The 14618-nt window shown below is 31.2% G+C and overlaps 1 pseudogene; it reads right to left on the reverse strand.

Moving 5' to 3' along the window:
* Positions 1–1228: 1228 nt before the first annotated feature.
* LOC145064201 (uncharacterized) lies at positions 1229–6564 on the reverse strand (annotated as a pseudogene).
* Positions 6565–14618: the final 8054 nt, after the last annotated feature.

Below are 14618 nucleotides of genomic sequence, written 5' to 3' on the forward strand. Positions count from 1 at the left end.
AACACCCGACCTCCGAGGCAATAATAAAAACTCCTTACCACTACGCTGAAACATTTATTAATGTATAATACTGATATTATTATAGTTATTACTTTTATTATTTTGATTATTGTCAATATTATTATTATTATTATTATTATTATTATTATATATTTTAAATACGTTATTAAATGTAAAAAATATTTTCAAATATATAAATATATTTTTCAGAATATATTTATTTGTATTTATTATTTATATACATTTGAAAGCCTATGTATGTCGTTAAAAACGTGTATATATATATATATATATATATATATATATATATATATATATATAGGGTTATGTTATATTGTTTCTAATAACTATTGTGTGCCAGAATGCACAGATCTGGACCATCGGATGAATAGAATCAACAATCATGATCTGAAGGTCTATGATATTACAATAGGGTAGCATGTATCATATAATCACACAATTTTTATCAAAAGGGTATTTTGGACAATTAACTACATTTATAAAAGGAAATTTTCGGATTTTTAGGGATGATTAATTCTCCTAATTTAAAAAAATATGAATTTTTTAATTAATTCAATTTTAATTTTTACAGATTTTATTCTATCAGAATATTTTTTTGTTAGAATGATACTCTTTCAGAATTTTATTCTAATAGAATATTACTGAAGAAAAACAAAATTCATGAATAAGATGTTCAAATAAAAAACATTCTAATATATTCTTATACATCCGAACTTAAATACAAATTCATACATATTCTTACAGACTAAAAGTCTTATACACTTTAATATTTAAAAAAAATAACAACAATACGCTAGAATACTATCGTGTGCCATGTTTTCTTCTTGAATTCTTGAATTTTGAAAGAATATTGTTGTTTTTGGATGTTGAATCTTGAAATTCTAAAAGAATATTGTTGTTTTTCTTCATTCTTTGAGAATGAAGTATCATATATCTTTTTTTCATAAGTTTCCTCATCATTCCTGCATCATCCTAACAACTGCACCTTAAGCATACAAATAATTAATTGCAATTCTTTCAGAATACAACAAAAATATTCTTACAGAATAAACTATTCTTGCAGAATAAAATATAATCATTTTACTTGGAACAAGGGGAAAAAAGCTAATAGAAAACTCAAGTAAGGATCAAAATTGCAAGAAAAAACTTTTTGGAATCAAAATTGCAAGAAATCAGCTAAACTCAGGGACCACTTTTGTGATTTACTCTAATAATAACAGAACATCACCTGCTGAGCAGCAACTTCCCTAGATGGAAATGAATATGATGGGTTGCAGTAAGTGTTATCTATGTAAAGGGTATCCACTTTATGATTGTTGAGAGCACTAAGAAGCATGTTCTTTCCCATCTCTGAAATTTGACTTGATACTTCCTAACGAAAATCACCAGTGTAAAGCATGTTCCCAAAATCACCACGGAATACATACATAACTGCACCTGCCACATACAAAAAGAATAACTCGAATCAAAGAAACAACAAAACTTTTGAATATAAATGTTACATATCAATCTATACAAGAAACTCAAGAACTTGCATCAGTTACATATTTGACATATGCAGGGAGATATGGAGGGAAAGGATAAAGTTGCTAAATTTTTGGATTCAAGTAGTGCTTGAAGCAGTTCTAGTTACAGTTTATTCAAAAAAAACTTCAATCTATCACCAAGCAAAACTTTTCAATTTATCTGTCAAATAAACATCAAAATGAAAACTGTCAAAAGTTCAAGCATATTGAACAAGAGCTTTGAGACGAAAAAACCAAAATCAAAATCAATTATACCTCAACTAGTAAATCATCCTGCCCAAACAAAATGGTCCAGACTCCAGAATACATTACCATGTTATTCAGTTGCATAGTTCACCACTGATAACTTTTAATTGGAAGTCAAAGTATAAATCAAGCACTCATTCAATAATTAACAGAATGTATTGAGAAATTGAAATAAAAAAAGTGACGAGCAATGAATTGAATCAAATCCAAATAAGACTAACTGGGGCAATGATTGGCATCAATGGCTATAACTTCAACCCTAGTTTCCAAGCCAGACCACAATGAAACCAAAGATAACGAGTACCATTGTCCAATTTCGAGAACTCGAAGCAATGAGAGATCGAAACCGGGGAATTTGGGGGAGAAAAGCTTAGCAGTGATGGAAGAACAGAATAGTGGACCTTTCTTCCAACGAGAAGACAAGCCAGCGGTATGATCGGCGTGAAGATGAGTTAAGAAAAAAACCGGACTGCCTTCAGCCCAACGATCGACTGATATCTTAATAATTGATTGGAGAAGGATAATTACCTGGTAATGAGTTTTGAATCTTGATGATTGATTGTAGAAGAAGAAGCAGAAGTCGTGGATTAGAAACGATGATGAGTTAGATTTAGGGCTAGGGTTAAGTAGTTGGTCAAAGAGATTTTTATGGTAATTCCCATTAATTAAGGGATTTTATTTTAATTATCATTCTAAAGTTACATAATTACCCTTATTCAATTTTTTAATTATTTAATTATTCCTCAATTCCTATTGGTGCATTCATGCAGACAATAGTTGCTAAAAATATTTGAACCTAGCTCTCTCTCTCTCTCTCTCTCTCTCTCTATATATATATATATATATATATATATACTTAAGTACGTATTTATATAAGTTTTTAAAATGAATAAATACGTATACACACGTTTTTAAAATGAACATATTTATATATTTATAAACATATTTGTATATTTATAAACGTATTTGAATGTATAAATACATAAAGAATACAAATCCACATGTTATTATACATAAAAACCTGCTTTATTTTCATACCCTTTTTTGTTTGCATCTATTAATTAGAACTGTTATTATATATATATATATATATATATATATATATATATATATATATATATATATATATATATATATACTAGTTTATAACTCTTTGAAACCACGGTTGCAAAATAAATAAAATTTTCATAGTAAAAATACATAAATTATTTATCAGTTATTTTAAATAAATCATTAATTATGAGATATACCAAATTTTTAAAGCAGTTATAACTTCAAATTCAACATATAATTAGAAAAAGTAAATTTGAATTTTGAAGTGTTGCCTAATATATCTCTTTGATATGTGCCATAATATTAATGTAGAATTGTATTAGAGTGACACATGTCAAATGGAGATTAAAACTATTCATTTATTAGAATAAGGATATATATATATATATATATATATATATATATATATATATATATATATATATATATATATATATATACTAGTTTATAACCCGTGGGAACCACGGTTATAAAACTAATCAAACTTTTATAGTAAAAACTCAAAATTATTAATAAGTTATTTTAAATAAATTATTAATTTAAGAGATATTTTTATTAGTTATGTGAAATTATAATCATTGATTCAAATAAATATATAAAATTAATTTTTAATATATATTAGATATTTTTTATTTGTGAATTAATGAAAACAATAATTTAAAATTTAAAATGGAATCACATTAATGAGGAGGTGTAATAAATTTAAAATGGAAAACTAATAGATTGACATGTGACAACACATTAATTAAAATGTCTAATATGATGACACATGGCAAAAAAGCTACTCTTTTATTAGTATAAGGATATATATATATATATATATATATATATATATATATATATTGTGTGTGTGTATAGATTTGGTAAGAAATATTTTTTCGTAAGAAGGTAGGAAGTTTTTTTTCTACATATTTTTTTGGCGAACAAAACAAATGAATCACCAGATGAATAAAAAATAACATGATTCACAAAAAAATCCTAAAAAAACATCTCGATGATTCATTTATACAATGATTTTGTTGTTATTCACAAAAATTGTCATAAAAATGATTTTTTTTTAATTTACATAAAAATGAATCATGAAGACATTTTCTTTTTTTGAATTTTTTCTTGTGAATCATCTTACTTATGAATCATTTAGTGATTCATTTTGTTTTTTCACTAAAATAATATGTAGAAAAAACTTCTTAACTTCCTACCAAAGTTTTCCTTTTTATTTTATCTTGACATCTCTCTCTCTCTCTCTCTCTCTCTCTATATATATATATATATATATATATATATATATATATATATATATATATATATATATATATATACACACACACACACACACACATACACACACACAAGTAGAATACCCGTACGATGCGGCGACACCGGTTAGTTTTTTTTAGCAGATATTTTTCATGCAACAATTATTTTCTTTTCATGTCAGATAGTTTGTTTAATCTGTTTGACAAATTGTTTGTGTTGTATAATTCCTTTTGACATTTTACGTAGTGAGACAAATATTTTGAAATAAGAATCTAAATAACTTGGATTAGGTGTCTCTTGATATTTATTTAAATATTTTTGAAATATACATATAAGTTATTAAATAAATCTAATTATAATTAATATATATATATATATATATATATATATATATATATATATATATATATATATATATATATATATATATATATATAAAAGAATTTATAAAATGTAAAATACATTTTTGGATGGATTTTGACTACATTAATAGTTTTAACTCCACTTTGTTAATTCTTTTTTTTTTCTTACAAAAAAAAAAACAAATCTAATTATCCTTTAAAAAGACTATCGAATTTCTTCTTTACCATATATTTTGAATGGCAATGTATCAAGTATAACTTGAAAGCCTATGATATCTCAACACAATTTCTTTGATTACACCATATATTTTGAATCATAATGTTTCAAGACAAATATTTTGAAATAAGAATCTAAATAACTTGGATCAGGTGTCCCTTGATATTTATTTAAATATTTTTGAAATATACATATAAGTTATTAAATAAATCTAATTATAATTAATATATCTATATATATATATATATATATATATATATATATATATATATATATATATAAGAATTTATAAAATGTAAAATACGTTTTTGGATGGATTTTGACTACATTAATAGTTTTAACTCCACTTTGTTAATTCTTTTTTTTTTCTTACAAAAAAAAAAAAACAAATCTAATTATCCTTTAAAAAACTATCGAATTTCTTCTTTACCATATATTTTGAATGGCAATGTATCAAGTATAACTTGAAAGCCTATGATATCTCAACACAATTTCTTTGATTACACCATATATTTTGAATCATAATGTATCAAGTGTAACTTGAAAGCCTATGAATTTCAAATCTTTTCATAAGATTTTCTTAATTCTTTCTTTTGGATGTTGCTACACCCCAAGGACGGCCCGATTCCTCACCTAATGACTCAGGACGACAGATTAGCAGACGGAGTCTAATCTCTGGAAGAGTTTGTTAGAACTTCAGGCGCTACCTGTAAGGTGATTGAGCGACGAGTCGAAAAAGCTCGAAGAGGAGGAAAAGGATTATTCAGAAGACATCCATACACTTTACCACCGCATGAGTGCTAGTCGCATCGAGGCGAATGCTATGGGTACCTATATCACGGCCCTATACTATTAGATTATGATTATGGAGAGTCGGATGAATACAACCGAGCACAGAGTGACAATTGCTAATCGTGAAATTGAAATAAAACTTTATAATTGCAATTCATCAATTAATATGTGAAACTTTCGAACATTCAATTCATCAATTGAAATAAAACTTTATAATTAATAAGTAAAAATCCGATAATTCAAATTACATGAACGAAAATTGTGTGACAACATGCACCAAGAAGAACATTCAAAACTTTCGATATGTAAAATTACAAGTAAAGATATTCTAACCTTGTTATTTTAAGAAATTGAGTATTCACTGCTAATTTGCAAACATATTTGGTTTGATGTTGTGGCTGCTAGTATCCTGCGAATTGGGATAAAATTGATAGCATGTCACTGATTGATAAAATGAAATTACGCTGCCAAACTCCCTTAAGGGATCAATTTGTGAAGATGATGAAGATGACCTAATCGAATCTCTTATACGATAAAGATGACCAAATTGAATCCTTGGTAAAGGAGTAGCAACATCCATTATCTAGAAGTAGCATGACAATATCCAAAATTTTGTTACACTTCTTGAACAAATCTGAGGGGTAGCACGGGCTACCCCTGGCTACTAGATAGTTCCTCCCAATACATTATTAATATACATATTTAAAGGATATCACGTTTATAAACAATCCTTTTTGGTGTTTCATGTTTTTACCACTTTTGTTTCACCCAGTGTCACTTTTTGTTCCTTGTTTTTTTTTAACCAATTGTCACATTTGTTTCACTTATTGTTTCGTTTCATGTATTTGGTTGGACTTAGAGGGGGGGGGGGGGGGGGGTAGGGAGGATTCCTAAATGAGATAAACTTTCCACCATATGAAGGAAAGTTGATTCCTTCCAAAGTTTGATGGAAAACATTCATTTTCATCAAGGAAAGTGACAGATTACAAAAATACCCTTTGTACTTATCTGAAAACCCACCACCATCACCACCACTACCATTACCCACCACCATCGTCGCTGCCACCGCCATCACTACTACCATTACCATCGTCACCGCCACCACCACTTCCAGCACCACTATCGCCGCCGACCACCACCATCATCACCACCGCCACTACCGCCAACCACCACCACCGCCGTCGTTGTCGCCACCACCACTTCTTCCATCACCCACCACCACTACCAACACCACCACCACCATCACCGATGCCACTACCATCACCACCACCATCGCCTTCACCACCGCCGCCGCAACAACCACCACTACCTACACTGTCACCACTATCACCAAACCCAACACTACCGCCGCCACCACCACCGACGCCGTCACTACCATCATTCTAGGCCACCACCAATGCTGCTACCGCCACCTCCGCTACTACCACTAACGCCACCGCCACCACCACAATTGCTGCTACCGCCACCACCACCACCACCGTCATCGTCACCGCCACTGCCACCATCACCACCACAATCAACGCCAATGCCACCATCACCACCACGGTAGCCGCCACAATCACCGCCACCCACCATCATCACTGCCACCGCCCCCACCACCACCGCCAAAATTTTACTGTTTTTATAATTTATATAATGCATCTTTACATATAAGTTAGAAAACAAGATAAAAGTAACCAAAAAAGAAAAAAAAAATATATAGTTTCGTTATTTTATATGAATTTTAATTCCATTTCCGGTGAAAAAAAAAAGAATTTGGTATTAATTCCAATTTTATTCCCTTCGAACCAAATAATATATAAAATTAAATTAAAAAATCCTCTTAATATTTTTTTTTTCAATTCCAATTCAAATTCCTTCCAAACCTCTCCGTTGGCCACGTTTAATTGTTTGACTTAGCTATGTTTAATTCTTTTACTTTAGTTTGGAATCCGATTTTCTTTTTTCGTTTGCTTCCGTCTTTTGGGGAATCTTCTTATTCTCGATTCCATCTCAGCTAGGTCGTCGCTCCTTCCCTTCCGTGTTTCGTCGTCTACGTTCCGATCGACTAAGCCTGCTGTTCCTCTGGATGTGCGTCTCCTATTTTCGGTATTTTGCCTGTCGGTATGTGCTTTATAGTTTGTGAATTTTTTATGTGTTTCGGTCTGTTACAGACATAATAGACAGTCTTCCATTTATGTTTATCAACGCGATTGTACCGCAGACGAGATCCGATCGGCGTACCGAAAGCTCGCCCTCCAGCATCACCGTGACAAACTCGTCAAGTCCGGCGTCTGTGAATCCGAAGCGACCGCCTCTTTTCAGGAGCTTATCAACGCATACGAAGTTCTCTCCGACGCGAAAGAGCATGCATGGTATGATTCTCATCGTTCTCAAATCATGTTCTCCGGTTCAAATTCTAATAATTCATCCCCCGCAATCGTCCCTGATCTCTTTGGATTCTTCTCCAATTCTGTTTTCTCCGGCTATTTCGATAGAGAAAACAAGTATGATGAGGGGGTTGCAAGTGATAAAGATGAGTTTGTATCAGCTGATGAGGTCCATGAAGAGGTTGACAACCTCAAGAACCTATTTGTGTAGGTGACTATGAAAAATAAAGATTACGATCAAGAAAGTGAACTGACCGAAGATGAAGAAAATGTTGATGTTGATAATGGTGGAAAAGGAAGGAAGCCAATGGCTTCTTTTAAGAAAGCTTATATTGAGGTTTGATGGAGTATGATAATAAGAGTAGTAGAAGAAAGAGAGGAAATCAGAAAGAAAAAGATAGAACAGAAGAAGAAGAAAAAGAGCACCAAAATAATGGTAATGATTATCATGATCAGTCATCATCATTATTATCATCATCATCATCATCATTCAGAAAATGTGGACAAAGATGGTAAATGTGATAATGTCCCTTCTCAAACTATTAATGTTTCAAAACAAACTCCAGCAAAAACGGTTGCCAATAAAAAGGAGACAGCTGCCAAATCAAAAAAGGTATCTAAAGGAAGAAAACAGAAGGTGGTGTCAGTCTAGACCATGTTACTTACAAAAAAAAAATAGTGAAAGATAATTTATTTTATTTTTTTTTATTTTTTTAGGTTTAAACACATATTTTTACAGCTACGGACTCTTTATGAGTTTTTCAACAAATGTTTCAAATAATTTTTACCACTTTATGCAATAAACTTGAATCCTCAGTGACAAATTGAAATGGGATTTGCATGATTCATGTTCAACACCATTTTGTTGTATAAATTGGTAAAATGATGAAACGTAGTTGCATAAATATGTATTTTACTACTATTCTAACCATTTTTTTACCCCAGAGAACGTCAAAAAAAGTTTTAGCCTTGCATGCAACACTTGTGGAGAAGATTTTGAATCAACGTATTTACACCATTTCCCTTTCAAGTTTTGGCCCTTGGCATATATTTATGGTGTCATGTTGGTTTTTTTTTTTTTTTTTTTTTTTTTTTTTATTTTTTATGCTTACATTTGTATATTTTAGCTCTTAATGGGTTAAGGTTCTTTTTTATAACATTTTTATTATGCAGGTGTAATGTTTATGAAAATATATGTTTAACATGATTTTGTTTTATTCAATATAACTGTTGTTTCAATAACTAATAACTTATGTTCGATTAATTTATTTTGTTTATATATGTAAGTTTTTTACAATAACGTTTGTAGTATTGGAGATGATTTATAAATATAGGTTTTATAAAAAAAATTATTAAAATATAATTATAGCAAACCTAAGAGGTCACCTGATGACCCAACCATTGTGGATGTATATATTTTGATTGTTTGATGATCAAACAATCCAAATTTTAAGGTTATTTTTGGGCATTGAAGTCAAAGTAACCTACCATTACAAGACCTTAACCATTTATATTTCATTCCGAATGTAGGAAGCCTTACTTCTTCATTGGCTGTTAAAGCAAGTGGTAAAGTATTCTTTTATGAAAGGTATGGAAAGATCACACAGTAAGAAATCATCCGCTTTTTATTTATTTATTTTTGTTGTCGCTATTGCTATTGTTATTGTTGTTGTTTTAAATGCACGGGTTTTGGGTTTTTTCTTTAAAAAAAAAAAACTGTTTTGGACGAAGCCCAAGATCACCTAGTAGTTCTATTTATTTACATTTTAAGATAACTCAAGTAGAATTCATCTATAATTTGAGGATTTGAATTTTTTTTTTTGAGATTTTTGGTATTATTAATAGATCAATTGTGACACTATATATATATTTGTCAAATGTACTTTTCAAGTAGTTTTACAAGTACTATAATCATAATTTTTTTAAAGAATTAGTTTTAAAATTTTATAACAATAAAAATAGTTCAAAATTAACATTAATTTAAAACTTATATCACTTTAAAAATTTACTACTAAGAAAAACCGTTAAAATTGACATTAATTTAAAAATTATATTGTAAAAGCCACTATAATTTCAAAAGACAGAGTACACAACTTTATTCTTGAATCATGTCGTACATGCTTCATTACATTAAATTGAACATAAGAAATGATATTCCAAAATACAACAATCTATAGTTTTAAGCTTTCAAAACCTAGGTGCATTGGAAGCCAGATGGGGACTTCTTTTCGCAGTAGTTAAGCAACACACTCAATGAGACAGGAACATTGAGGTTGATTCCTAAGACATTAGCTTTAATGGCAGTGCAAAGACAAACTGCAGCATCAAGATCTGCGAGGCCGGAAAGGAGGGAACAACATGGTGTCTCTGATGGGTTTCCGATGACTATTGGGAGAAGGTTGTTGAGCAAGTTAGCACACACACCCAATTTGAGAATGTCTTTCGGGCAAGTGGCTTTAGGAGAGGTTGAAGGTGTCGGTGAAGGTGTTGAAGGTTCTATAGGTGTTGGAGGCGTTGAAGGTTCTATAGGTGTTGGAGGTGTTGAAGCTGTTGGAGGTGTTGAAGAAGTTGGAGGCGATATGCAATGCCCCCCCGGTGATGTGGGAGGTGATGTTGGAGATGATGGGGGAGATGATGTGGGAGGTGATGTTGGAGATGATGGGGGAGATGCTATGGGAGGTGATGTTGGAGATGATGGGGGAGATGCTGTGGGAGGTGATGTTGGAGATGATGGTGGAGATGCTGTGGGAGGTGATGTTGGAGATGATGGGGGAGATGCTATGGGAGGTGATGTTGGAGATGATGGGGGAGATGCTGTGGGAGGTGATGTTGGAGATGATGTTGGAGATGATGGTGGAGATGCTGTGGGAGGTGATGTTGGAGATGATGTGGGAGGTGATGTTGTGGGAGGTGATGTTGGAGATGATGTGGGAGGTGATGTTGTGGGAGGTGATGTTGGAGATGATGTAGGAGGTGATGTTGGAGATGTTGTGGGAGGTGATGTTGTCGGAGGTGATGTTGGAGATGATGTGGGAGGTGGGCAAACTTCTGGTGATGGTGGAGGTGATGTTGGAGGTGGGCAAACTTTTGGAGGTGTTGGAGGTTTTGGTGGAGGTGGGCAGTCTTTTGGGGTATTAGTGGAGGATACAAGAGTGAAGAAAAGAAGATTGAAGGTAAGGAGAAAAGCTATGTTTGCCAATGCTCTTGAAGCCATTTTTAATGTTTTAGCTTGTTATAGTTGGAAAGTGTTGTAGTATGTTTCGTGTAAAGATATGCAAAGCACATACGGTATTTATAGATGGAAATCGCCATCTCTTGCCACTAGCTTCGTCACTATTTGATAATTAGCTTAATATGTTTATTCCAATTTATTCCTTTAAAATTATAAAAATAGTTTGAACGAAAATGACAGCAATATGAAGTTTTTAAAATTCAATTCGGATGTTAAGAAGAACAGTGTTCCATGGAAGTGTCATGAAGTTTGGCTGTGTTATGAAGTACGTACAAAACCAAATCATTGTCAAACAAGACAATAGCATTCCATGCATGTGGACACGTGGTGAGGACAAACGACTGCATGGAGCAATTAAGGAATTGCTTCATAAATAGATTTGATGATTAATCAGAAGCTAACAAAAAGTTATTACTAATTTCTGAAATCACTATATTATATTTTTGTCAACGAATAATTATTGGACAACATGTTTGAAAAACTATATACTAACATGTAACAGGGAACCATGATTTTAAATTAAGGATGCCGTACATCAAACTAATTAAGCTGTACATTCCTATTTAATAATAGAGATAATGACTTGAAAGGGTAACAAACTTTCGCCTTTTGTTATATTTAGTCACTAAATTTTTTTTCGTTATCTATTTGCCATTGAACTATTGAAATTGTTCACATTTTACCCTTATGACCGGCCGTTACCGGTCATAAGGGTAAAATGTGAACAGTTTCAATAGTTTAGTGGCAAATAGATAACGACAAAAAAGTTTAGTGACTACATATGAACAAAATCGAAAATTTGTTTCCTTCTAAAAAGTTCAATGACTAAATGTGAACAAACTTCCTATTGTATTATGTTTTAGCAAATTATTTATTTTTGTTAAATTATAGCAACATTTGTTGATGAAGAAATCTATGAAATAAAAAAAAAAAAAAACAAAACCCTGAAAATATATTTAAAAAAAAAAACAAAAAACCAAAACCGAAATAAAAAACCAATGGTTTGACATTTTCCAAAATAAAAAATCAAAATTTCCAATCTGATTTTGGTTTTACAAAAAAATGAATCATTCTCACTAATGTGAATTATGACCATTGGTTTGGCATGCGGAATTTGTGACATCCCATGAATATGTAGTTACAACATCGTCTGAACTTGTAATTCATAGTAAGGGGTTAAGGGGTTAGAGTATTATCGCATAAATACGTAGTTACAACATCGCCTGAACTCGTAATTCATCACCTACAGGTTATGGGCCTGCTGGTGTTTCCACTGGTTGTCTAGAATAGTCTGTGGTCGTAATCTATATTCTGGTAGATGACTACATCGCCACATTGCCGGTTAAGGTTATGGTATCTCCTTTCATCCTACATCATATATTCATCATCATCTATTTGCCTAATTATCATCACCTTTCTATCATCATCTATCTCTCATCATTTTATTTCATCACACACCAACTATTTCATCTACCCATGTTTCATCCGCAACATATTTGTAGATATAAAATAAATATACCGTTTAAATCTTTTAAAACATGTATAAAATCGTTCATCCAACATAGACAACAAGTATTCAAATAATATGCACACATAGCACGTAATTTATATAAAATACTTCATATCTATGTGTAAGATGAAAGTAACTATATATACCATAAAAATCCCATAAATGCTTTCTAACTTCGAACCCCAAGGTTTACTCTACTAAAGCTTCATATTCTCGGCTCTCTGGACCTAGAAGGGTCCAAATCTATCACACCAAAAAGCTCAAGATAACTCTTCCTCTCACTCTACACACTCAAGCTCGCTAGGGTTCTCACTTATGGGAAAGGTAGTCGCAATTGAAGGCCATAAGTGCCTTTAAATATGGCTCGGGCCCAAAGATTTAGGGTTTCTGCCAACAGCGCGGACTTGTCGAGTCGCTCACCGACTCGTCGAGTCCATTCATTAATCCGAGTCATCAGTCACGACCTTACTCGACGAGTTGAGGCGTCAACTCGTCGAGTCTCTCTTCTTAACTCAAAAGAAAAATACTTAAATTATGATACCTGGAAATCCGGATGTTACATTTTGTTTTTTTATTTCATAGATTTCTTCATCAACAAATGTTGCTACAATTAAACAAAAATAAATAATTTGCTAAAACATAATACAATAGGAAGTTTGTTCACATTTAGCCATTAAACTTTTTAGAGGGAAACGAACTTTCGATTTTGTTCACATTTAGTCACTAAACTTTTTTTCGTTATTTATTTGCCACTAAACTATTGAAACTGTTCACATTTTACCCTTATGACCGGTAACAGCCGGTCATAAGGGTAAAATGTGAACAGTTTCAATAGTTCATTAACAAATAGATAACGGAAAAAAGTTTAGTGACTAAATGTAAACAAAGTCGAAAGTTTGTTACCCTTTCAAGTCATTATCCCTTAATAATATTGTCTTTCTTTTTTTCTCTTTTTATTAATGTACTGGTAACTACATGGTCTAAGTTTCGTGTGTGAATTTATTTAAATTGGTCTTTTAAATTTATAAACCCAATAGAAATATAAAACCTTATTCATCTCACAAGATTTAGAAGTTTTTTAATATCTTATAAGGCAACTAAATACCCACTTTTTTAATAAATGTTAGTGTTATATATATGGTGTTACCGAAATGCAATCTTTTTTGGGGATCCTTAGTATAAAGAAGAGAATATTGTTGACAATATTGTAATTTTTTCTATTAGTTGGTTGTGCCTTAGAAACTAGGGGTGTGCGCGGTGCGGTTTGGTGCGGTTTAAAGTCAAAACCGCAAACCGCACCACATATGCGGTTTGAGTTATTTTAAAACCGCACAACAGAAGTTCAAAACCACGTTATGCAGTGCAGTTTGTGCGGTTTGAAGAGTTGCTATATTTTATAACTTTTGAAAAATCTAAAAAACCTTTTGATCTTTTGAGATATAAAACTAGAAACTAAAAATGTTTTGCAAAAAACTCAAAAACAAGTTGCTTTCCGTAATACGTTTGATAATTAATTCCTATTGTATGATTATATTCACTAATTTTAGGCTAATTATATATACCCATTTTTATACGTACCAGCATTTTAACTGTTACAAACTTATAATCATATATTATTAGTATTTTATTAATCTTAGTGATGAAACAATATGTTTTCATATATATATATATATATATATATATATATATATATATATATATATATATATATATATATATATATATATAGGAGTAAGATCAAATGAGAACACCAAAAAGGTTGAGAACGTGAGAACAAAGTATATTAATTTGTGATCACATGTATTCATTTGTGGAGAAATGATAAATTTTTAAGTTTTTAATTTCAATTAAAGAGAAAAAGCATATTCATGTTGATTGTGCGTAAAACTTTATCATTTCTCCATAAATGAATACATGGAATCATAAATAAATATACTTGTTCTCGCGTTCTCAACCTTTTAGGTGTTCTCATTTGATCATTTCCATATATATATATATATATATATATATATATATATATATATATATATATA

The sequence above is a fragment of the Lactuca serriola genome, chromosome 7 (assembly GCF_051521515.1).
Source record: "Lactuca serriola cultivar US96UC23 chromosome 7, Lser_US96UC23_V15, whole genome shotgun sequence".
Lineage (NCBI taxonomy): Eukaryota > Viridiplantae > Streptophyta > Magnoliopsida > Asterales > Asteraceae > Lactuca > Lactuca serriola.